The 25,930-nt window shown below is 44.1% G+C and overlaps 1 protein-coding gene across 16 annotated transcripts in view; it reads right to left on the bottom strand.

Annotated features, from left to right (window-relative positions):
- The window catches only part of PTPRF (protein tyrosine phosphatase receptor type F), a 1,035,200-nt gene that overhangs the window by 256,706 nt on the left and 752,564 nt on the right, over positions 1-25,930 (bottom strand). For 12 of the 16 annotated variants that reach the window (XM_077275901.1, XM_077275909.1, XM_077275908.1 and 9 more), the window contains exon 1: positions 22,079-22,549. The exons of 3 other annotated variants lie outside the window; for them this stretch is intronic. The gene's annotated coding sequence lies outside the window, so the exon portion shown is untranslated. Of the gene's footprint in view, positions 1-22,078; positions 22,550-25,930 lie in introns of those variants that run through there. One more of the 16 variants, XM_077275906.1, reaches the window with a different exon arrangement.

Below are 25,930 nucleotides of genomic sequence, written 5' to 3'. Positions count from 1 at the left end.
GGTTGCCACTGGGTCAACGATTTAGAAGGGTAAAGAAGGCGTCTGCAAGGCCAAACGCAGAGACCTTCTGCAGCTAGATGCAGTGCAACTGTCTGCAGCCTCTGACACACCCGTGAGAGATCTAGCCAAAATTATGATGATCTACAAACACAAATTACATTATAGTAAATGATTAGATCAATTCTGCTTCTGAAGTCTACACTATGCTGTCCACCCACAGATCAGAACAGATATATGACCTTTGCAAATTTGCTTTTGCATCATTGCTAAATCACAAGTGTCAATACAATTCTGTGAGCCTGAATGTGCTAATGTATAAAAAGAGTAAACAGCGACATCGCAGGGAGGCAGAGAGGGTTAATTCATAGTTATCATATGCAACCCTAACTAAATTATCTCTGCTCCAGAGTCATCCTCTGCTGGCTCATGACACGTTCCAATTAAGACAACTAATTAGCCCATCGTTATAACCCCAGAATCAGATATACATGCAGTTTTAAGTAATTTGCATCTGAGGAGAAGAGCCAGGAATGGTGATTGAGAAAATGACATGGAGAAGAGGGGAGAGCACGAGGCTGGTTTATACGGCGAGTGGCGCAAGCAGTAGATAACAGGCCGAGCAGTGCGACAGGCACTCACAGACATTAGTGCTACCCAGGATGGGAAAAAAATTAAACTGTATTCACACTGTGAAGAGCAAAGAAATAAACCTCTTTTATTTTTTTATTGTAGTCAGGAAAGCAAGTCATTGCACCCTGCAGAACAGAACAAATCAACCAATGTGCTATGAAACCAACCCATGAAAAAAACATACCGTAAGTCAGGTACCGATTATTTGCTGGGACAAGACCTTATTATAGTTTGGGGCTATGCATTGAAGTCCACAAGCTTAAAATGATAAAACTGGTTATTCGCTTAGTGTGGACACTATAATAAAACTAATGGTCAATACTCAGAGGTGCCATTGATTTTACTGACATCACCAAAAGTTTGTGACGAATCTCTATCTTCCTACCACAAGTTTGAGATGAAAAAAATTGCGTGCTTTGGTGGGGTTGTATCACAAGCGATAAAGCAATCACTCAGAGAAGTTCTGTGGTATATGCCCAGTACAGGATAATTTGGATAAGAAAAAGAAAAACTGTTCCACAATCAGTGGAGCAGCACCAATTGGAAAAGTTATTCACTTTGAATTATTAAAAAAATCTAGTGAAAGGTCCTCTTTAATGGGATTTTCCACTACGTTAATATTGATAACCTAATTAGCAAAAAGCCCTATCTTACAGTTTGTTATCAATATGTATGCATGTCTGTATATGTAGAGTGGTGCAGGTCCAAGATCTGGCATCCACACTGATCAGTTCTTACCAGCTTTGGCAGTGCCTGGATTTAAACAATGAAGGGAGCAAAACCCTCTTAATATGGTGACAAACAGGGGCAGCATATGGCAGAACATTGAGCGCCAATGGATTGATAACACAGAGCTGTAAGGATATGTGCCACAGCATAGACTGTGCAGATGAGTGTCTTGTGTGCATGACTCCAAAGGAAAACTTATTTTCATATACATTACATCCATAAGGCTCCGTCCATGTAATTATTGCAAAGACCCATGCAGGATAGTGTTAGATGCCTCCTTGTGAGATCAGGAAAGCCATAATAATACACTCATGGAGCCTAATATTGCCTTCTTTGTATAATAACTAGTGTCACGCTGTTAACTTGCATGCCTTCTCAGCGCTGTCCTACTCACTGTGTTCATCACTCTGCTCCTCCCAGTGTCAGACCATTGTGCTGAACTGCCTCTTGCAGCATTACCAGCTATGCTGCAACCTCATGTGGCTGGAGAGACTCCACCTGGTTATAGGGATGCATGGCCAGACTGCAGGAATTTAAACCGCTGTGTCCTAGAGAGTTTTGCTTCCCTGGACTAGATATATTAGACAGCTCCTCAGTCCACACCTTGCCTGAACTTAGGTTCCTAGTTGCAGTCCAACTCTAGTGATCTATCTAGGTGCATGTTTGTCTTGACTTTGACTCTCCTATTACCAACCAGGCTTGTTTTGTGTGATTTCTCCTCTCCTGACCCCACTTCTTGTGCTGTCTGTCCCAACCTTGGACTGCTTAATCTTGTCTCAGTCTGTTCCCCTCTGTACTTTGTGTTGCGCCTCCCACCCTTTATTCACCAGCTACAGGTCGAGTGGCACTTAGTGACAACCTTAATGCCCCTAGTCTATCCTCAACATCAGATGCTCCAGTGAAGACTAGGTAGTCAATTTGTTGCGCCCCATAGGGTAAGCCCGGCCAAAGGCACAGTGGGTTCACACCCACCACCGTCACAACTAGTTTATGCTTCTAATTAGTGAAGTTTTTTTTAATGCATTTACACAAAAGTTCTCAGATTTTTCACAGCAAAATCATTAAGTTACCCCAAATAAATAAGCCAATTTTTGTGTAGTCAGTGGCTTGACAGTTTGTGAGAGTTTAAGGTAAATGATTAACCAGAAGACAGATTGATTCACTGCATCTCACATGCTGACGTCAAACCGGTGGGAGAAGAGTGTCCATAAACAGCGACCTTTGAGAGGTCCAACATCCATCTGCTAACTCATGACATGCAGAAAGCAGATTAGGTCTGCAGGGTCCAGATAAAAGTGTCTTCTAAAATAACCTGACTGTGAGATGCAGACTGACTCATCCACAAAAGTGTTTGTCCTCTCTAACCCTACAACTCCACCAAAATAGTGAGGATTGGTAATCATAAAGTGTCCACTCTCAACCTTGAAATATTTCTTTTTTTTTACCAATTTATCTTTACATGTAAAATGACCCTTATTTTAAGGGATTGCTCTTCAGGTATGGAGAGTTTTTATGAGCTGTGAGATAAGGGTCTATGACAATCTCTGACTCCAGTGGGCTGGTAGCTACAGTGTCTGCTGAGGCTGGGGGGCAGGATATAGCCCCACTGTAGTCACATCTGTTCTAGCACAAGGCCCAGGGGTGTGATCTGTGATAACTCTGGATTTATTGCATCTCTGCTGTGGCCGAAGGGTCCGAGACCATAAACCTTTGACATAAAGGTGCAGAGGTCTGGAACATGTCACCCACAACCTAGCCGGATAATAATTAAAAGACAAGTAGCCACACTGTGTAGTGTGCAAAAGTCTTAAATGTGAAAAAAACTTGTTATATTACAATACATGGACACTAATCCAAAAGGAAATTTCCATGTATCTATTCCCCCTTCCACAGTAAAAACTTCCTTTTATTTCCTTAATTACCCATATTTTGAGTTGATTACATCTAGAAACATCCACACAATATTAATTTGGAAACTGTTCTGCTAATTATCCAGCAAGACAAAGCAAGATAAAGTTGTGACAGTGGCAAAATAGGTTTTCCCGTAAAGGTGCATTTTCACTGAGTGATTGGGAATGATACGTTCCTAGGAAAAAGTGCTTCCGGATAATCTGCCTGTCTGAACAGGCTGCCAAACACTCGACCATCATGTTCAGGGCGACCATCAGGGCATTACTGCCCTTACTGCTGTATGGGGCCTGGTGAGCAGAAGGAAGGAAGTGGGGCCCTGTTTATAATGTCACTGGTGATCACTATTACCTGTAAACTATACACTATATACAGAGCTCCTGTGGTAATAGGTAGCCTGGTCACGTTGTGGTGGCATTTGTCCCTTGCATGTGGCATTATTCGGTCACTATGTGATGGTAATATGTGGTCTGGTCATGGTGCGGTGGCATTTGTCCCTTGTATGTGGCATTATTCGGTCACTATGTGATGGTAATATGTGGTCTGAGGTGGTATTTGTCCCTTGTATGTGGCATTATTTGGTTACTGTGATGGTAATATGTGGTCTGGTCATGGTGCGGTGGCATTTGTCCCTTGTATGTGGCATTATTCGGTCACTATGTGATGGTAATATGTGGTCTGACCATGGTGCGGTGGTATTTGTCCCTTGTATGTGGCATTATTTGGTTACTGTGATGGTAATATGTGGTCTGGTCATGATGTGGTGGCATTTGTCACTTGTATGTGGCATTATTCGGTCACTATGTGATGGTAATATGTGGTCTGGTCATGGTGCGGTATTTGTCCCTTGTATGTGGCATTATTTGGTCACTGTGATGGTAATATGTGGTCTGGTCATGGTGCGGTGGTATTTGTCCCTTGTATGTGGCATTATTTGGTCACTGTGATGGTAATATGTGGTCTGGTCATGATGCGGTGGTATTTGTCCCTTGTATGTGGCATTATTTGGTCACTGTGATGGTAATATGTGGTTTGGTCATGGTGTGTTGGTATTTGTCCTTTGCATGTGGCATTATTCGGTCACTATGTGGTTGTAATATGTGGTCTGGTCATGGTGCGGTGGCATTTGTCCCTTGTATGTGGCATTATTCGCTCATTATGTGGTAGTAATATGTGGTCTGGCCATGGTGTGGTGGTATTTGTAACTTGTATGTGGTATAATGGATCATTTTAAAAAATGTATATGACACATTACCTGAAAAGAAAAGTAAATATATACCTAAAAAGAGTATTGGATATTTTAAGAAATTTTTAATAGGTTACAGTAGAGTAGTACCCTGCCAGAAGAGTCTACATTGTCGTGGTGGCAGCTTAAAAAATCTTTTGGCCCAAAGCAAAGCTGATGGCTATGTATGTGATCTGGTGTTTGATGGGAACTGTCAATGTGCGATTGCTGAGGAAGTGGTGCAGAAGTTGAGTTTTTCCAAGAGTGGGGTGTGGGACTGTGGAAGGTTCGAGGGGTGGAGGCGGAGCTGGGGTAGAGCCTGGGCGGAGTCTCAAAGGGGCTCGAAAATGTGGGCAGAGTGGGGTAGCCTGCCTGACAAATTCATGCCACTGGCTTGAGTATAATTTTTGGCGGACGCACACCAGAGGTGAGAGCCTCTTTATAAATTTGTCGCAACTTACTCCAGTTCTCCATTAAATCAGGACATCTATATCTCTACGTCTTATTATACAACCCCAGAATATTGCTCTATGTCTGACACCTTGGTTGCTCTATCGGCTAGTCATCAGGTGGGGAATAGCTAGCAACCAGTCTTGTCTCAGATCATTCAAGTCTTCAGCTAGAAGCAGAGCTGTAACTGATCGGAGGGCAGAGAGGAGGCAGGGAGGCTTGTAAAGACTGTAACCGGGCTTTTCTCCAGCTCTTACCATCACGTTACAGTATTATTATAAGAATAAATACAGGGAGTTTACCTTCTGCACAAAAGAGCTGCATTTATAAACGCTATAAAGTGATTATTCTCCACCCACAAAGCTGTACTGCTGCCTTTTAATCCTGTATTCTTTGGATGAGTGCAGAATTGCTGGCAGCTTGGTGTAAAATATGAAGGTGTATTAATGGGAAAGGTTAAACTTGTAGCGTCAGGCAGCAGGGCTGAGATCTCCCCAGGCACAGGGATCACAGGAACAATGCTGTTACTGGCAGAGAAGAGTTAGGGCTCAGACAGAGGGGGCTGCAAGGGGAGAGGTCAGAACGCTGATAAGAATGGATTATGGAGCTGCGGCTGGGGCCTCACCCTGCTTTATCCTCACTCCCCCTACAAGCCTGATTTCATTCTCTGACAGCCATCTTTCAGCAGGATTATGTCATGCTGGTGTAGGAGTTTCCATCACAGAGGATGTAAGAATCCATTAAGACCTCACGTGATCCCTGTTTAAACTTCTTAGGCAGTGGGACAGGTTCTAAGACAGAAGATTTTGGATTTTGCAAGTTTCCACACAGCTGCATATAATCCCGCGACAGATACACTACAGTCTAGATATCAGATTAAAGGGAATCTGTCACCAGGTTTTGTTACCCCATCTGTCTGCAGCATAATGTAGGGGCAGAGACACTGATTCCAGCAATGTATCACTTACTGGGCTGCTTGCTGTCATTTTGATAAAAAAAAAAACACCTAAGTTTTCTCTGCTGCAGATATAGCAGAGCTCTGAATGCTGAGCTCTGTAGATCCCGCCGACACCACCGATTGGCTGCTTTCTGTGTACATGGTGTATGGCCAGAAAGTGACACATTGCTGGAATCATTGTCTCCGACCCTGTATTATGCTGCTCTCAGATTAGGTAGCAAAAACTTGACGGCAGATTCCTTTAAAGTATTTCACTGTTGTCACCACTTGCCAAGGTGTCATTGTCATGTACCCCTAGCGTCAGTGTCCTGTCACCCAAGTATCAGTATGTTATGGCCCTGTATCCTAAGGGTCAATGTGTCATTGTCACGTACCCCTAGTGTGAAATCTGTCCAGTGTGTAGGTGTTGTCTCCCAAATCCCCCCCACATGGAGAAACAATTAATAATCAGGGATATAAAGTTTTGATGCACAGTCCTTTTGTTTTCCAGGAAGTTACGCCATAGCCAGAAGGGTCTGCTTGTGGCCTACTCCCCTCTCCTCATTGAAAACATAGGCTCAGACAGCCCAACCCATGGGTGGACAAAGACAGAAAAGGACCCCTGTGCAAGAACAATATATGGGCCCTTTACAGTCTAGTAGCTTATATTGCAAATTTCCACCAGTTTTGGAAGTGGGAATGGGCACGCTTACTTCTTGGGCTCTTGTACGGCTGCATAAGTTGCACCAATGATATGTCCACTCCTGGCCCACGTTGCATGTGCATTTTGGAATCGCGAGATTTACCTGACTAGCAAAGGAGCATTCAGCCGGCATCTATTAATTACCGGTACATATAGAAAAACAAACCTCTGCCGACCCATACTGGCTTGATGAGCATAGCGACACGGCAGAATTTAGGAGACTGATGTCACTTCTCTACGTTGATGCAATAATTTTTGTCGCTTTGAAAATGACATTTTTAAATTCTAACGAATGAAATAAATTGAAAAATGCAGATGCCATAATAATAATGTTCTAGAAGGCGATACATGACACATAAGAATGTGAAGTAGTCACATCAGAATGTCATCAATGGACAGCATGAGGCGTAAATTCAGAGACACATACCTGCATTGACCCTGGAGGTCAGAGCCATAGTTTGAGCACCTAGCATACATGCAGACAATGTGGAGTCACATGACCCCCGCATAGGGTGTCACCTGCAAAAATGTCTGGGTGAAGGGTGGTTTCTTGTTCCCTCCTGCACCCAGTTAAACCATTATTAGCAGTTGTGGTCTGTCTTTGCATAGCTCATGTCAGGACAAGACTGCTATTCCCTTTGTGCAGGTGGGGGAGGGGTTGACATGAGAACAAATGCCTTCATTGTATCTGCCATACTTGTCCTGCCACACAAAGCCCTGTGGGTGGGTGGGTGCTGGGGGAGTCCTGTCTCCAGGAATGCATTGAAACTCAAACAGACTCTGCCTCCTGTTTGCTCTTGTAGAGTCTCTTTAAAATGTGCAGTCCTGCCGGGGCCAATGCAGATTTTGGACATTTTTTACAGACATGGAGCCTCTTGTAAAGCGCACTCCTATACAAACAAGGGTTTAATACTGATGAAACGTCTGGTCGCCTGAGCAAACTGAATTTTAGCGAAGGAATGCAGAATGGTTTCCCCAGTTACAATCACAGCACTGCCGAATCATTTCATTAATCCCCCCAGTAATAGCCTCTTATATAAGGACAGATATGGCCACCACAATTACCACTGCGCTCCTTCCCAGTACGCACACAACACACATCCATGTATTAGAGAGCGCCTGTCACAAAGTCATAAGTGGCCATATATGCCAATTTTATTCCAGCTGCTATCTTGAGTGCTTCTTTTTGTTTGTTTTTTTTTAAATTCATCATACGATTCCAGAGATATGCATTTTGTTTATTTATTTTTTATTAAGGCCGGGGCTAAATAAGAAACTTTGGATATGATATCTGTTGCACGACCAAAGTCTGCTAGGTGTCGCCGTACGTCCCAGCACAATAAAAGTAAACAGGGGGTCACATTTCGATCCCAAGGGTACTGCAACCAGTAGAAGCAAGTCAGTCGTAAGAAACTCAACTGCGCCAAATTATTTCCAACTTGCTTGTACCCTCGGGGTCGCAATTTGACCCCACTGCAATGTAACTTTTTTATGGTCTTTACCAAGGAGAAATCTCTCACTAGATTAACTGGGAGATGTATTTCTATGCCGACGCACGCTCCGGTCCCGAGTGCCGGGTATTGAGGCGAGTTTCTCGCATTGCACTCGCAAGTGTGACCCCGGCCTAATGGGGCTTTCCACTGTCAGGAAGATTGACCCATAATGCTCTAAGATATCTAAAATAACAAGCGGAGAAGGATTTCCTTCCCCTGACCCGCGCTGGCTCCCCGCAGGCTTCTTGGGTTTTTATGTATTGGCTGCAGCAGTGACGTCACATCGACAGCGCACATCCCTGCTGGAGACATCCATGATTTCATTTACTGAGCCGAAATAGACGTCACGGAGCTCAGCGATTGGCTGCAGCAGTGGATGCCTGCTGTCAAGGTGACGTCACTGCCATTAACCAAGCAGCAATAGGGAGCCGACACTGGGCCCGAGGAGAGCAAGTGCATGCTCTGTCCATTTTTGAGCATTTTAGCTCATCTTTCCTGAAAGTGAAAATACCCTTTTAACAATTTTGTTTGGATGAAACCTTAAAAATGCACAGAAGAAAATCACAGCACAGACTTTACATCCCGATACCATACAAGCCATTTTTTAATGGAAGCTTCAGTCCTTTATACTATGGCATCAGCAGATGATATAGTAATGGGGATGATGCACCAGATATGCTGCAAGAACTGCACAAAAAGTAGTGTACGTGACGTGCTTCAGTTTCATGCTTTACCAGACAGTTTTGTACAATGTATAAAAATTTTGAAGTGGTTAAGTAAAAATGCCCCATACCAATGAATAACAGATTATTTTCAACCCCAGAGCAAACGCATAATAGGATACGATTGAATTTAAACCTATCATGTTTTTTTTACTGTGAAAATACAGCAAACCTGTAAGTTTAGGAAAAAAAAAAAAAAAAAAATTATATATATATATATATATATATATATATATATATATATATATATATATATATATATATATATATATATATATACCCCCCTCCTGTACCGCAGCACCAGCAGGACAACACCTACAGGCACAGGCTCTGGATCAAGACTCGATCTAGTCTCATAGCTCCAGCGCACACAGATGCCATAGGTTCATTTTAACCCAACCTGTTCACAAAACAACAATAAACTGATGCTTTTCTGTGGGACAAATGTTTCTACACTTCAGTGAATGTGGAAAAACCTGCCGCTCCTACGTCCCTGTCACTGGCCCCTCAGGGATGACAGAGAGAGGGACAAACCAGTGCAGCAGAGGAAGCAGAATTGTTTTTTTCTAGTGTCAGTTCTTTAGAAGGACACCAATGAGGTCTGTCACCCAACTTTTCACAGACACGATTTCACAATCTATATTCTTCTACAGCTCCACGTTTCTCCTACCGCTCATGTATCAGTCTGTACAATAGCTCACATTTTATTCATGAAGCAGGAGACCAGGATGAACGAATCTTCCAGGTAATGGAGAGACGTAGCGCACGTAATTATGAGAGAAGCAGACTGGAAATGTTGAAAGTAATGTGTGATACAATATAAATGTTTATGCATCATCAGTAATTGCAATCTACACCTGGATAGGATACACTGCATCCGAATGTCTTCATCGCTCTCATCTGCTACATCCTAAGAGGCAAAAAGAGTCCTAGGAAACTGAATATTGACAGTCGAATAATATTTACCTTCTAATTTTTACAGCAAAGTGTCACAACTAAGCCGTTATCGCCATTATTTACAAGCTATACAGCCACCGAGTGTCAGGAACTGACATTTCTGCATATATATGTGAAATGGGAGCTCGTTATATTGGTTACTCAGATTTCTATACATCCTGGCAATGGTAGGAAAGATTTGCCCCATGACCCTTTCTGCATTGCTCTATTGCTATTGTCTCACTGTGACATATACGGCTCATTTATCTTTGTGCCTTTTACCTGATAATAGCATTTAATTAGTAACAACTAAGATCCATCACTTGCAGCCGATCATTCTAGCACGAGAGACACAGTGATTAAGAGTAATGAACTGCTATGGCCAGCCTCAGATGCCTGGGTTGGTCGAGAGCTGTAGTTTTTACTAGCATCTTTACACTTTATTCTAATTTGGAATGCTTTAAAACTTTTGACGTTCCTGTGACTGTAGATCAATGGTCCCCAATCTTTAACTAGAGAGCCACATTCAGCTCTGATAGATGGTCCCAAGTCACATTCATGGGGACCCTTCCCTCTTACACCACAGTGACACCAAGAGCCCTACAGTCCCGATATAATGACAGCCAAAGCTACCCCACAGAAAGGACACAAAAATCTTGTGTCCTCCTTCCTAATCAACGAGTGCTATCAATGAGTCAGTGCACGTCAGATTTTTTCCTTGAACCAATTCAATTGCAGCATGCACAATTTGCAACCAATAATAATAGGATGACACTTGGTCATTCTGTGGGAAAGATACAACCGCACTCGGATGACATCTGAGTGAGGTCCGATTTTCACGGACGCACTGCTTGTAGAAGATGGAGGAACTTTTTGGATAACGTGTTATCCAATCATGCTCGTGTGCTAAGCATGCGCTCCAAAAATATATTCGAGCCCCCGCGGCTGTTAGACAGCCGCAACACATACAGGGATTTCCTGTTTGTTAGGCAATACCTGCATGTGTTGCTGCAGTCAAACAGCCACATGCAGCCGCGGAGACTCGAACATGTTATTTAAGTACGCTGAAGACACCCAGCACAAGAGCATGTTCCAATAACATCTTATCCAATTATCCGAACACGTTCGCTCATCACTACTGCCTAACTCCATAGTGAATTGGAAGTCTGAGGCTATGTGCACACGTTGCGGATTCGTGTGTGGATTATTCCACGCAGATTTTGAAAAATCCGCAGGTAAAACGCTGCGGAATCCACACAAAAAATTGACATGCTGCGGAAAATAAACAGCAGTGTTTCCGCTCTGTATTTTCCGCAGAATGTGCACTGCGAATTTGGTTTTCCATAGGTTTACATGGTACTGTACAACGCATGGAAAACTGCTGCGAATCCGCAGCATCAAATCCGCAACGTGTGCACAGACCCTGAGGTTGTCTGAAATCCACCTTCAGTCTCACTAGAGGCTCAGGCTGCTTCCCAGTCCTTCCCCCATGCTTTACACTGAAGATCTGCAGGAAGTTAATGCGTAGATATTTACATTACAGTAGGAGAAAATAAAATAGTAAACTGCAGCTAAACCAGAGAAAAAATTAGTAGGCTGCATAAACTGCTCAATGCGCCTGTAGCTCTGTTTCAATATAATAATACATGTATAATTAAACTCTTCTTCCACAATCCGCAGGAACTATATCCGCTTGTATAAGCTAAAGGATTACATTTTATTTCTGTTCATTTTAGAGTGTGAGAACTGCTAAAATCATAAGGAAAATCATGATTCACTTTATCTGGATGAATTACAAATCTTTTTTTAGGCACCGTATGTACACATAGGTTACTGTAGAAGATCCACAAAGGGAAAGCTGCAGTGAAAACCTTTGGATTTCACTGCATTAATTGTGCCGATTTGTCACACTTTTGCTCTCAGCATTGCAATCCGCGGTGACATCCACAGGGTAAATTGCCATAAGCAGCTCTGGTCAATTTAAATTGCAGATATTCTCCACCTCGTGTGCCTGACATTTCTTAGAATCACATTCACAGCACTGTTGCTCTAAATTAGCCTATGCAATGTGCACATACAATGTGGGCAGATTCATACACAGCAGATTTCTTGCAGAAATCTCGGATTCAATTCATCTGAATTGGTTTTGCAGGAACCCATGCACCTGCTGCAGCTATAACCCACCCTTCAGATGAAAGTAATTGATTTTCAGTTGCAGAAATTTCTACAAATAATCTAGTGTTTGAATTTACCCCAAGAACTTCATGGATATCCAGTTTGAGGAGAGTACTGGAAACAACATCAGAGCTGGGAATAGCTGAATGGTCTGAGCTTTGGAGGAGCACAGTCACTGGGTTAACGGCTGCTGCCCATGTTCCACCACCTACCTCTGTGGCTTGGATAGGCTTGGTCATCACTTCCCTTAGTGGTGGATAAAATATAAAAAAAAAAAATGCTCTCCTGTGCAAACCGGGAATAAGAAGCAATAGACATAAGAGGAGTTATAACAGGAGTGGCTGATATCAGTGGCACTAACATATTACATTTGGGTGAAACAATACAAGAGATACAGATTATAAAGAAATAAAAAACTTCCATCTGACACAAGTGGTTTCCTTTCGGAGGACAGAAATCTCATTGTAATGACTTCAGGAAATAGTGATTGTGATCTACAAAAGGAATCACAGTCCAATGACCCTGGTCTCACAGTAATAACTACCAGAGGGCACTACTGTCACTAACGACATTGCCTTTGCACTATGATACAGATAACGTATCTGCTATCTACTGTCACAAGCAAAGCCTGCCATACACAATCGATGGCTGATCTTACGGCTCGAGCGATCCTATGGTCTGTATGGTAGCCATTGCCAGAAATATCTGGTGGCGGCTTATCTTCGGGAGACAATATGATCGTCAGTGTAAAATCGGACATACCGGATTGATAAACTGTCCAAAGCTCCTATACGCAGACCATAGGCCGAACCAGTCGATATTGGCAGGTATGGCAGACAGTCTAATGTGCTTATCACAAACAAAAAGCAGTGAAAGCTACCAGGTTTATATTTGCCCTCTACTCTACACCAAGGCATTAAATATGGTAAGTCATATTAAATGTGTTGTAAGACAAACAACATCCCTTTGCAGTGTAAGTCTCACATAATATTTTTAGAGTGGCAAGAGTGGGATCAAAACCTAAAAAATAAATAAATAAAAAATGCACTTTTTTTGTGCAGAACATATGTGTGTCAAAATTTGGGACTTTTACTTCTAGTGAACTGGAACTGATCACTAAAAAAGACATTTAAAACGTGGCATCAATGAAAATGACAAGACACTCCCAAACTAACAGTACACAGATGCAACCCTATAGCCCGTAAAATGTGTTCAAATATTTGACAATAACTATGCAGTGATCAGATGCAACCTGTCCCATTGAGCTTGCACTCCATTACAGTATGAAGCCTTTGTAGTTGGAAATAATCCTGCCTTGTTTTGAATAGTGGACTGGTTTGACTGGTTTTTCACCTCTGATAGAGCACACGTATTTACCTAAAAACACAAAATAAATGGGCAAGATATGATGGAGTTGATCTGTAAGCAGAACACTTGGCACAGCCCCTTGTACATGAAAGCTTTACTTTCTTTCATGGAACTGTACATTTTGGACAAACTCCACTCATTAAAAAAGTCTCTCCTGGCAAACTTCTGTGATCTGTGGGGGAAACTTTGAAGCAATTGTCCAATTTCCCTGCAGTGCCACCACAGGGGTAAAGAAGTATTACACAATTCCCATTTAAATAGTCTGATGTCTTGCATTGACTTGCCAGGTCCTCCAGAGGGAAAGATGCTTTTTGTCAACTTCCCACCCAGCTTAACAGATGAAGCTCCTGAGTGAAAGTCCCCCACTTTTGACTTGTTAACAATATATTCCCATGGCATGTTAAAATTGCAGAATTGACAGTACAATGTACACTAGGAACATGGACAATGTGTTTTCTTATCCAAAGTCTCCAGTGTGTGTCATATTTACTGTGAGAAGTCAGGTAAAAGGCGCTAAATGGATAAATATTTACATGAGGTTTCATCATTCAGCACGGAAAATGCAGTCGTAGAACCAGCTGCATCACCCCGTGCGTTTATTTACAAGCTGCCATCGACTACTTGCATTCTCTTGCCAGGCGAAGAGATGTAAGTCGCAGGTGGGGACATATTAGGAACAGGTGGCTGGGAGCTCAACAGCTGCAGCTCGAGCCTCATTTGTTAATACAACTAGTGATGGTTTGTTCATTTCAGCAACGTCGCAACATGGTTCTGCAGCAAAGGAAGTCCACGGCGACGATGCAAGACACACAACAAGCTAATGCAGGCCAATTAGTTCCTGAAGAAGAGACTTCAAGGATCAGAATGCTGAAGGGGTTTTTCTTCTTCCACCCCAACAAGTAAGACTAGGTTAACTGACCAGGAGTTGTGGCAGCAGGGGCTCCTGTTGTGAATTTGGATTCTGGGCTCCCCCGGTGGCCGCTTGTGGAATTGGACTTGTCATCCTTTTTCCTGTTTCACCTGGTTCCATCAGTAGTGGGTGTCGCTATTTAAGCTCATTTCTCTGGTGGTTTCTTGCCGGTCAACAATGTTATCTGATGCCTCTCAGTGCTTGTTCCTGCTTCTGACAACTACTAGATAAGTTGGACTTTTGTCCATGTTTTGTTTTGCCTATTTGTTCCAGTTCACAGCTGAAGTTTTGTTACTGTGTCTGGAAAGCTCTCGTTGATCAGGGATTGCTACTCTGGCGTTATGAGTTAATGCCAGAGTTTAAGGTAATCTCTGGATGGTGTTTTGTTAGTGTTTTTCTGCTGACCATGAAAGTATACTATCTGTCTTCTGCTATCTAGTAAGCGGACCTCAAATTTGCTAAGACTATTTTCCTGCTGCGTTTGTAGTTTCATCTGAACTCACCGTCATTATATGTGGGGGGCTACTGTCTTCTTTGGAATATTTCTCTAGAGGTGAGCCAGGTCTTATATTTCCCTCTGCTAGCTATTTAGGTCTTAGGCCAGAGCTGGGCATCTAGCGATAAATAGGAAATGCTACCTGGCTATTTCTAGTTGCGCGGCAGGCTTAGTTCATGGTCAGTATAGTTCCATCTTCCGAGAGCTTGTCCCTCTATAGGCTTGCTATGATCTCTGCCTGCAGAGATCATGACAGTTTGACCGGCCAATAAAGTGTTAAAGACCCAGGTTGAGAAAGGAGAGTTATAAGAAGTCTGCTGGAATTTTTTTTTTTTTTTTTTCTCCAGTCTGCCTTGCTGCAGTCTTTTTTCTCTCTCTCCTCCTAATCTCTGTATGCTCTGTGTGCACCTGACAATAATGGATCTCCAGAGTGTAACTGCGGGTTTGAATAATCTCATCACGAAAGTACAAAATTTACAAGATTTTGTGGTACATGCTCCGGTATCTGAGCCGAGAATTCCTTTGCCGGAGTTCTTCACAGGGAATAGAGCTAGCTTCCAGAATTTCCGAAATAATTGTAAGCTTTATTTGTCCCTGAAGTCTCGTTCAGCTGGAGACCCTGCTCAGCAGGTTAGGATTGTGATTTCCTTGCTCAGGGGTGACCCTCAAGATTGGGCCTTCTCATTGCCAGCAGGGGATCCTGCGTTACGCGATGTGGATGCGTTTTTTCTGGCCTTGGGCTTGCTTTATGAGGAACCTCATTTGGAACTTCAGGCAGAAAAAACTTTGATGGCACTATCTCAGGGGCAAGACGAAGCTGAAGTTTTCTGCCAAAAATTCCGTAAATGGTCTGTGCTTACTCAGTGGAATGAGTGCGCTTTGGCGGCAACTTTCAGAGAAGGTCTCTCTGATGCCGTTAAGGATGTTATGGTGGGGTTCCCTTTGCCTGCAGGTCTGAATGAGTCCATGACAATGGCTATTCAGATTGATAGGCGTCTGCGGGAGCGCAAACCGGTGCACCATCTGGCGGTGTCTATGGAAAAGACGCCAGAAAGTATGCAGTGTGATAGAATTCTGTCCAGGAGCGAGCGACAGAATTTTAGACGGAAGAATGGATTGTGTTTCTATTGTGGGGATTCTACTCATGTTATATCAGCATGCTCTAGGCGTACAAAGAAGCTTGATAAGTCTGTTTCCATTGGCACCATTCAGTCTAAGTTTATTTTGTCTGTAACCCTGATTTGCTCTTTGTCATCCATTGCCACGGACGCCTATGTTGACTCTGGCGCCGCTCTGAGTCTTATGGATTGGTCCTTTGCCAATCGTTGTGGTTTTAATTTAGGGCCTTTGGAGACTCTTATTCCTCTGAAGGGGATTGACTCCACCCCATTGGCTAATAATAAACCACAATACTGGACACAAGTAACCATGCGTATCAATCCGGATCACCAGGAGATTATTCGTTTCCTGGTGCTGTATAATTTACATGACGATTTGGTACTGGGATTGCCATGGTTGCAGTCTCACAACCCAGTCTTGGACTGGAGAGCAATGTCTGTGTTGAGCTGGGGATGTAAGGGTATTCATGGGGACGTACCTTTGGTTTCTATTTCGTCGTCCATTCCCTCTGAAGTCCCTGAGTTCCTCTCTGATTATCAAGACGTCTTTGACGAACCCAAGCTTGGGTCGTTACCTCCGCACCGTGAGTGCGATTGTGCCATAGATTTGATACCGGGTTGTAAATATCCAAAGGGTCGTTTGTTTAATTTGTCTGTGCCGGAACATGCTGCTATGCGGGAATATATAAAGGAGTCTTTGGAAAAGGGACATATTCGTCCATCTTCTTCTCCCTTGGGAGCTGGGTTTTTCTTTGTCTCAAAAAAAGACGGCTCTTTGAGACCATGTATTGATTATCGGCTTCTGAATAAGATCACTGTTAAGTATCAATACCCATTGCCATTGCTTACTGATTTGTTTGCTCGTATAGAGGGTGCTAAGTGGTTCTCTAAAATTGATCTTCGTGGGGCGTATAATTTGGTGCGGATCAGGCAGGGGGATGAGTGGAAGACCGCATTTAATACGCCCGAGGGCCACTTTGAGTATTTGGTCATGCCTTTTGGTCTTTCTAATGCCCCTTCAGTTTTCCAGTCTTTTATGCATGATATTTTCCGCGATTTTCTGGATAAATTTATGATAATATATCTGGATGATATTCTGATTTTTTCTGATGACTGGGACTCTCATGTCCAGCAGGTCAGGAGAGTTTTTCAGGTTTTGCGGTCTAATTCTTTATGTGTGAAGGGGTCTAAGTGCGTTTTTGGGGTCCAGAAAATTTCCTTTTTGGGGTATATTTTTTCTCCCTCTTCCATTGAGATGGATCCCGTCAAGGTGCAAGCTATTTGTGACTGGACTCAGCCCTCCTCTCTTAAGGGTCTTCAGAGATTTTTGGGCTTTGCCAACTTTTACCGCCGATTTATTGCTGGTTTTTCGGATGTCGTTAAACCACTGACTGATTTGACCAGACAAGGCGCTGATGTTGCTAATTGGTCCCCTCATGCTGTAGAGGCCTTTCAGGAGCTTAAGCGCCGTTTTGCCTCTGCCCCTGTGTTGCGTCAGCCTGATGTGAATCTGCCTTTTCAGGTTGAGGTTGACGCTTCGGAGATCGGAGCTGGGGCAGTGTTGTCGCAGAAAGGTTCCGACTGCTCCGTCATTAGGCCTTGTGCCTTCTTTTCTCGCAAATTTTCGCCCGCAGAGCGGAATTATGATGTTGGGAATCGGGAGCTTTTGGCCATGAAGTGGGCGTTTGAGGAGTGGCGCCATTGGCTCGAGGGGGCTAGGCATCAGGTGGTGGTATTGACTGACCACAAAAATTTGATTTATCTTGAGACTGCCAGACGCCTGAATCCTAGACAGGCGCGCTGGTCTTTATTTTTTTCTCGCTTTAATTTTGTGGTGTCATACCTACCGGGTTCTAAGAATGTTAAGGCAGATGCCCTTTCTAGGAGTTTTGACCCGGACTCTCCTGGTAATTCTGAACCCACAGGTATCCTTAGGGAGGGAGTAATTTTGTCGGCCGTTTCTCCTGATCTGCGGCGGTCCTTGCAAGAGTTTCAGGCGGATAGACCGGATCGTTGTCCGCCTGATAGACTGTTTGTTCCGGATGATTGGACCAGCAGAGTCATCTCTGAGGTACATTCTTCTGCATTGGCAGGTCATCCCGGAATTTTTGGTACCAGGGATTTGGTGGCAAGATCCTTCTGGTGGCCTTCCCTGTCACGAGATGTGCGAGTCTTTGTGCAGTCATGTGACGTTTGTGCTCGGGCCAAGTCTTGTAGTTCTCGGGCTAGCGGACTGCTGTTGCCCTTGCCTATTCCTAAGAGGCCTTGGACACACATCTCGATGGATTTTATTTCAGATCTGCCTGTTTCCCAGAAGATGTCTGTCATCTGGGTGGTCTGTGACCGTTTCTCTAAAATGGTCCATTTGGTTCCTCTGCCCAAGTTGCCTTCTTCTTCTGAGTTGGTTCCTCTGTTTTTTCAGAATGTTGTCCGATTGCACGGTATTCCTGAGAATATTGTTTCTGACAGAGGTACCCAATTTGTGTCTAGATTTTGGCGGGCATTCTGTGCTAGGATGGGCATAGATTTGTCTTTTTCTTCTGCTTTTCACCCTCAGACTAATGGCCAGACCGAGCGGACTAATCAGACCCTTGAGACATATCTGAGGTGTTTTGTCTCTGCTGACCAGGATGATTGGGTTGCTTTTTTGCCATTGGCAGAGTTCGCCCTCAATAATCGGGCCAGTTCTTCCACCTTGGTGTCCCCGTTTTTCTGTAATTCGGGGTTTCACCCTCGATTTTCCTCCGGTCAGGTGGAATCCTCGGATTGTCCTGGAGTGGATGCGGTGGTGGAGAGATTGCATCACATCTGGGGGCAGGTTATGGACAATTTGAAGTTGTCCCAGGAGAAGACTCAGCGTTTTGCCAACCGTCATCGTCGTGTTGGTTCTCGGCTTTGTGTTGGAGATTTGGTGTGGTTGTCTTCTCGTTTTGTCCCTATGAGGGTCTCTTCTCCTAAGTTTAAACCTCGGTTCATCGGCCCTTATAGAATATTGGAGATTCTTAATCCTGTTTCTTTCCGTTTGGACCTCCCTGCGTCCTTTTCCATTCATAACGTTTTTCATCGGTCGTTATTGCGCAGGTATGAGGTACCTGTTGTACCTTCAGTTGAGCCTCCTGCTCCGGTGTTGGTTGAGGGTGAGTTGGAGTACGTTGTGGAGAAAATTTTGGACTCTCGTGTTTCCAGACGGAAACTCCAGTATCTGGTCAACTGGAAGGGTTACGGCCAGGAGGATAATTCTTGGGTCAATGCATCTGATCTTCATGCTTCTGATCTTGTTCGTGCCTTCCATAGGGCTCATCCTGGTCGCCCTGGTGGATCTGGTGAGGGTTCGGTGCCCCCTCCTTGAGGGGGGGGTACTGTTGTGAATTTGGATTCTGGGCTCCCCCGGTGGCCGCTTGTGGAATTGGACTTGTCATCCTTTTTCCTGTTTCACCTGGTTCCATCAGTAGTGGGTGTCGCTATTTAAGCTCATTTCTCTGGTGGTTTCTTGCCGGTCAACAATGTTATCTGATGCCTCTCAGTGCTTGTTCCTGCTTCTGACAACTACTAGATAAGTTGGACTTTTGTCCATGTTTTGTTTTGCCTATTTGTTCCAGTTCACAGCTGAAGTTTTGTTACTGTGTCTGGAAAGCTCTCGTTGATCAGGGATTGCTACTCTGGCGTTATGAGTTAATGCCAGAGTTTAAGGTAATCTCTGGATGGTGTTTTGTTAGTGTTTTTCTGCTGACCATGAAAGTATACTATCTGTCTTCTGCTATCTAGTAAGCGGACCTCAAATTTGCTAAGACTATTTTCCTGCTGCGTTTGTAGTTTCATCTGAACTCACCGTCATTATATGTGGGGGGCTACTGTCTTCTTTGGAATATTTCTCTAGAGGTGAGCCAGGTCTTATATTTCCCTCTGCTAGCTATTTAGGTCTTAGGCCAGAGCTGGGCATCTAGCGATAAATAGGAAATGCTACCTGGCTATTTCTAGTTGCGCGGCAGGCTTAGTTCATGGTCAGTATAGTTCCATCTTCCGAGAGCTTGTCCCTCTATAGGCTTGCTATGATCTCTGCCTGCAGAGATCATGACAGGCTCCTAGGGGAAAAATAGTAAAGAATCCAAAATGTTCTTCAGGAGTCAGATTATATCTGTAAATGGGTTTTTCTCTGAGGATCAGACTTATTTGGTCCATGTATGCAAATCTTTACAGTAAGTTTTCAGAAAAGACCCCCTTTTTAAGAGAATTACACACCTATCTAAACCAAATATAATTTCTATCAGTTTGTTAGGGCATGTTAGGTTAGGCTATGGGTTGAACTAGATGGACATAAAGTCTTCCTTCAACCTTCATGTTACTATGTTACTAAGTCTAAAGTATCTCATAGCTATCTGGCTTCCAACAAGGACAAACATAAAGTGAAATTTACCTAGAGAGAGACCTCCAAGTAATGGTACCCCTATTGACTCACTTATATAGCTTAATTACTTCACAGCACTTTACAGACATCATCATCATCCTCACTGTCCCCATCGGGACTCACAATCTATATTCCCCCATCAGTATGTCATTAGAGAGTGGAAAGAAACCAGAGAGCCCAGAGGAAACCCACACAAAAACGGGGAGAAGATAAAACATCCTTGCACATTTTTTGTCCTTGGTGGGATATGAGCCCGGGACGCCGGCGCTGCAAAGCAACAGTGCTAAAACCTGAGCCACCATACTGCCCCTCCTAAGTCCCCATTGTGGTGCCTACATTTATGTAGCTACCTCTCCACTGAAAACTGAGATCACCTCATTTTTGAATCTTATGATAAACATCATAAAAATAAAAGCCCAATTCTATGGCACTTTGACATTTTAAATGCCCAACTTTTCTACTATGGGGGTAAGAGCTTTAAAAACAAAACAAAAAAAAACTAAAAAAAAACAAACTTCCCATTCTGGAAATTCCATTTTAATGACTCCTTGCTAATGTAGCTCCTTCTACCTTCATATTAACCTCTTGCTAAGTTCCAAGAAACATCAGGCCCCTTTATTGAAAATCCAGAAAAAATATTCAGCAATTTTGCAACAACTAAATAGTACAAATGTGAATTTTTGCAACAGTTTTAAAGTTAAATTATTACTAAGTTCCTGGTGCCATAAATGATACTTTGTGTTACTAAACACCTAGTGCAGACAACATGTATATACGCAGCGTACTTCCTGTCCCTATGACCAACAGCCCCTATAAACACCTGTGATAGACTCCGCCATCCAACCTGCACAAATATTTGTGCCAAATGACCCCTCCAGCCTTGCACGTCCTTGGTCTTTACCCCACAGCTGATAACAGGGAGGACTAGGGAATTGTGTCCTGTACTTACACTTTTCAAAACTGCTGCTGTGAGCGGATTAAAGCGTGCAATATGGAAACATCAAAATTGTTTAGGGAACATTAACCCCTTCTCCTTCACCGATGCACTGCAATGAGCTGAGTGTCCTCCTCGTTACCACTTTAGAAATAACAGAGACTCCCTTGGCTGAGCCTGGGAAATAGACTAATATTGTGTTTCTGGCCCTATTCCCAGCCATAAACACAAACTGCAGTATTACAAGGGTATACAATTAGCTTGGCACATGCAGCCAGGAGGCTTTCTCAGGTTTTAAGTCTTGCTTGTGAATTAAAAAGCACCAAGGAATTCCAGTAATTGTCTACCCCCCCCCCCCCCCCCCATTGATGAGAAGAAGACAGCGTGTCCCCAAACTGATTAATTCTGAGCAAAGCGGAGTCTGTTCCCAATGTCCGATACACACAGGATTACATAGATTATCACAAAACTTTGCATCATCCCTCATCAACCCTATAGAAATATCTCTTTCCCACAGTTAAATATTGGCAAGAAGATACACAGACAAGTGCACGGTGCCCTATATTCCTCAGAGTGAGGCCCCCTGTGATACAAGAAATGAGACTTAATTTCTTACTTAAAGAGGTGATACTTCCAGTAGGTACCAGAATGCAGGTTTTGCAAATTTTGGGGGCATTGAGGTACTTTAGGCAGGATTACAATGAAGGGGCCTTATTATGAGCTCACACTATTAAATGATAACATTGTATCAACCATAGATGTTAATGCAACAAGCAGATATAGAAGATTTCTTCTCCAGGACAAGCTCCTAGGTGTCTACCACATTGTTTAGATACAAAAGTCGGTTAACGGTCTCCATATAACAAACCAGACAGTGGCCATGTCCTGAATGCAGGTGCATTTCCATAAGGAAGGACTAAGTTATACCTAGAAACCAACCTGATGGATGGAAGCAGCGGTCAGGGGCTGAAGGCACATAGGCTTCTACATGAATATCCAGGTCCAGGCTGTGCAGAGACCGGCACCTGCTCCGGGTGAATCCCTTCCCTGCTGCCTTTGTTTTATTCCAAACACGGAAGAGGATGAAGCCCAACAAAGGCTCCGGGAAGAAGGCTCATTGGTCTCCAGAACCGAGAGGGAAAAAAAGGGGAAACTCGGAGGTTTTTCCTTAGTTGTATCCGAACGATGCTGTTTAATCCATGAGTCGGTGAGAAGAACTCGCCACTTCCCAGCTTCTCCCCTGTGTGAGCGGAGCCCACTCCTCCCGAGGCTGGAGGGGAAGGAGAGCAGAGCAGGGTTTACCTGGAACTACTCCCAGGGCTATTTCCAACAAGGATCTGCTGCTGCTGCAACAAGAAGAACGAGAAGAGGCGGCGGCGGCGGCGGCGGCGGCGGCGGCAGGGCTCTGCTGTGTGACCACCTCACCCGCCCAGTACGAGCAGGGGTTTGGCTTCACTGGAGATCCACGCCTTTCTCATTCACCAACGCTTTGTTTGATTTTGGGTAGAGAAAAAAATGTTAACTATTTCACCCCAGAGTGGAGATTACAGTTTGCTTTACTTGCCATGAGCTTGGAGTAGAAATTAATACAGGAAAAAAAAGAGAAAAAGACTTCCTTCTAAAAGAAAATTAAGAGTCTTAAGCTTTATAGGGTTAAGTTCAATCGAAATATAAAACACACTATTACTCTTTCCAGAAAATGTTTATAATCATTTAATCTGAATCTTTATTCTTTCACATTTTAATTGTTTACTATTTGATTAATTCTGTGTTAGACACACTGCTGACATAAATCTGTATTGACTTATGATGTTTTCGATTTTTTTTTTTATTCTGGAATTTTTTGTTATTTTGAAACTAATGTATCTGACATTGCACAATCCTATTCCTATTTCTGTCCAGCCACTACACCAATGCCTCCACCTTGTACCAGTCATTATACTGGTTGCCCAGCTGCTACAGAATACAATACAAGCTTATCAGGCTCGCCTACAAAGCTCTACTAACCTCCTCCATAATCCGAACCTCACACCTCAGTCTGCAAGACTTCTCTCATGCGGCATTAGTTTGCTGGAATGCACCACCCCATACGATCTTATACCCAGCCCCCACATTTCTAAGTGTGCTTTATAGTGACATCTTTTTAAGTGTATCATCAGAAATATACCAGAAATCGGCCAGATGGTAAGACTAATCCCTGTCTTCTAATTTCACTTGCCTCTCTTTTCTTCCCCTGCTCTTTAACCATGTTCACATTTGCCCTCACTGTTTTTGCTCCATTAATACTCACTCTCCTTCTCTAACCCCAAACCCTTGCACACTCAAACCAAATAACTATCTCCCACCTCGCTTCATCCGCCGACCTGTTCTTTAACTTCAGACCTCACCTACTAAAATATAATATAAGCCGATTGCTCTCTTTCACCCACCTGCTTTCCCTTTCTCTTCTCATCCTCACTGCTGGCGACATATCCCCCAATCCTGGCTCCCCCCTGTCCCCTACATCCCACTAACGCTCACCCCTATCCTTCTCACACTATGAGAAACTACCGCAACCCCTCACACTTAAAATCTGTGCCACTAACCCCCCACTACCCCGCTTCCTCTCTCTGGGGTACTTTGGAATGCATGCTCTGTCTGCAACAAGCTCCACGTGATCCAAGATCTCTTTACTTCCCGCAACCTTTCCTTCCCGGCCCTCATTGAGACCTGGCTGACCCACCCTGACACGGCCTCCCCTGCTGCACTGAGTTACGGTGGCCTCCACTTTACCCACACTCCTTGCTCTGTCAACAGACATGGCGGAGAGGTGGATTTCCTTCTTTCTAAAAACTGCTCCTTCAACCCTATCCAACCCCCACCCTCCCTTATCCTCCCTTCTTTCAAGGTTCACTCTGTCCGTATCTACTCTCCCTCTAATCTCCAAGTGGCTGTAATATACCGACCACCGGGCTCAGCCACTGCCTTCATTGACCAATTCTCCACCTGGCTTCACTTTCTCTCTGCTGACATCCCCACCATCATTATGGGTGACTTTAATTTCCCTACTGACACCCGCCAGCCAGCAGCCTCCAAGCTCCTGGCCCTTACTTCATCCTTTGGTCTTGCACAGTTGTCCTCCACAGCCACCCACGCAGACGGATATACACTAGACCTCATCTTCACCCGCCTCAGTTCTTTATCTAATCTCACAACCTCTCCCTTCCCCCATCTGACCACCATCTACTCACCTTCTCATCCTTGTCCTCCTCACCTGCCCCCTATGTTCAGCCACTACCATATCCTCGCAGAAACCTTGCACATCTAGACATTCACAGACTCTCAGACTCTCTTCTACCCCTGTCCTCCATAGCTTCAGTCCACGACACGGACAGCGCCACCGTTTTCAATAACTCCACCCTCACATCAGCCATAGACTCAGTCGCCCCTCTCATGCATGGCAAAGTGCGACAAATCAAAATGCAGCCCTGGCATAACAACCTCACCAAAAAACTCTGACAAGCATCCACGGTTGCGGAGTGGTGTTGGAAAAAAACACTCCTGCCAGGCGACTTCACTGCTTTCAAACAAGCTACACTTGCCTTCAAACTAGCCCTCACTTCTGCTAAACAGACCTATTTCACTAACCTTGTATCTTCATTATCATAAACCCAAAATAACTGTTCAGCACATTTAACTCTCTCCTCCACCCACCACTGCCACCTCCAACTCCCCTCATCTCTTCTGAGGAGTTTGCCATCTACTTCAAAAACAAGATCGATCAAACAAGGCAAACCTTTACTGTTCCACCACCCCAACCACTCCATATACCAGACCTTTGCCCTTCCCTAATAACTTCCCTCTCCAACATCACTGAAGGAGAGCTTACTCACCTCCTTTCCAAATCACACCTCACCACCTGTGCACTAGACCCCATCCCTTCCCACCTGCTCCCCAACCTCACTAACATGCTCATTCCAGCCCTAACCCATCTCTTCAACCTATCGCTATCTTCAGGTACCTTCCCCTCTGCCTTCAAACATGCCACCATCACACGCATCCTCAAAAAAGCTAATCTTAACCCAACTGCTATGCCCAGCTATCGCCTCATATCACTGCTCCCGTTTGCTTCCAAACTCCTTGAACAGCATGTCCACGCTCAACTTTCCTCCCACCTCGCATAAAACTCTCTTCTTGACAACCGCCAATCTGGCTTCCGCCCCCACCACTCCACCGAAACTGCTCTGACCAAAATTACTAATGACTTACTCACAGCCAAAGCTAACAGAGAGTTCTCCATCCTCCACCTTTTTGACCTATCCTCTGCTTTCGACACAGTTGACCACTGCATACTGCTACAGATTATTTCTTCCCTTGGCATCAAAGGCCTTGCCTAGTCCTGGATTGCTTCATACCTTTCCAACCGCACATTTAGCGTTTCCCACTCCCACACTACCTCCTCATCCCGCCCTCTCTCTGTTGGAGTCCTTCAAGGCTCTGTCCTATGGCCCCTACTTTTTTCTATCTATACCCTTGGCCTAGGACAAAGCATAAAGTCCCATGGCTTCCAGTACCACCTGTATGCGGACGACACTCAGATCTACCTCTCTGGCCCAGATGTCACCTCTCTGCTGTCCAGAATCCCGGAGTGTCTATCAGCCATATCCTCCTTCTTCAACTCTCGCTTCCTAAAACTCAATGTAGACAAAACCAAACTCATCATATTTCCCCCATCTCGCGAATCCCCCCTACCTGATCTATCTATTACGGTAAATGGCATCACGCTCTCTCCTGCACCTGAAATCCGCTGCC

Source organism: Ranitomeya variabilis, chromosome 8 (assembly GCF_051348905.1).
Source record: "Ranitomeya variabilis isolate aRanVar5 chromosome 8, aRanVar5.hap1, whole genome shotgun sequence".
Taxonomy (NCBI): domain Eukaryota; kingdom Metazoa; phylum Chordata; class Amphibia; order Anura; family Dendrobatidae; genus Ranitomeya; species Ranitomeya variabilis.
This window is presented reverse-complemented; position numbering and strand designations above follow the sequence as displayed.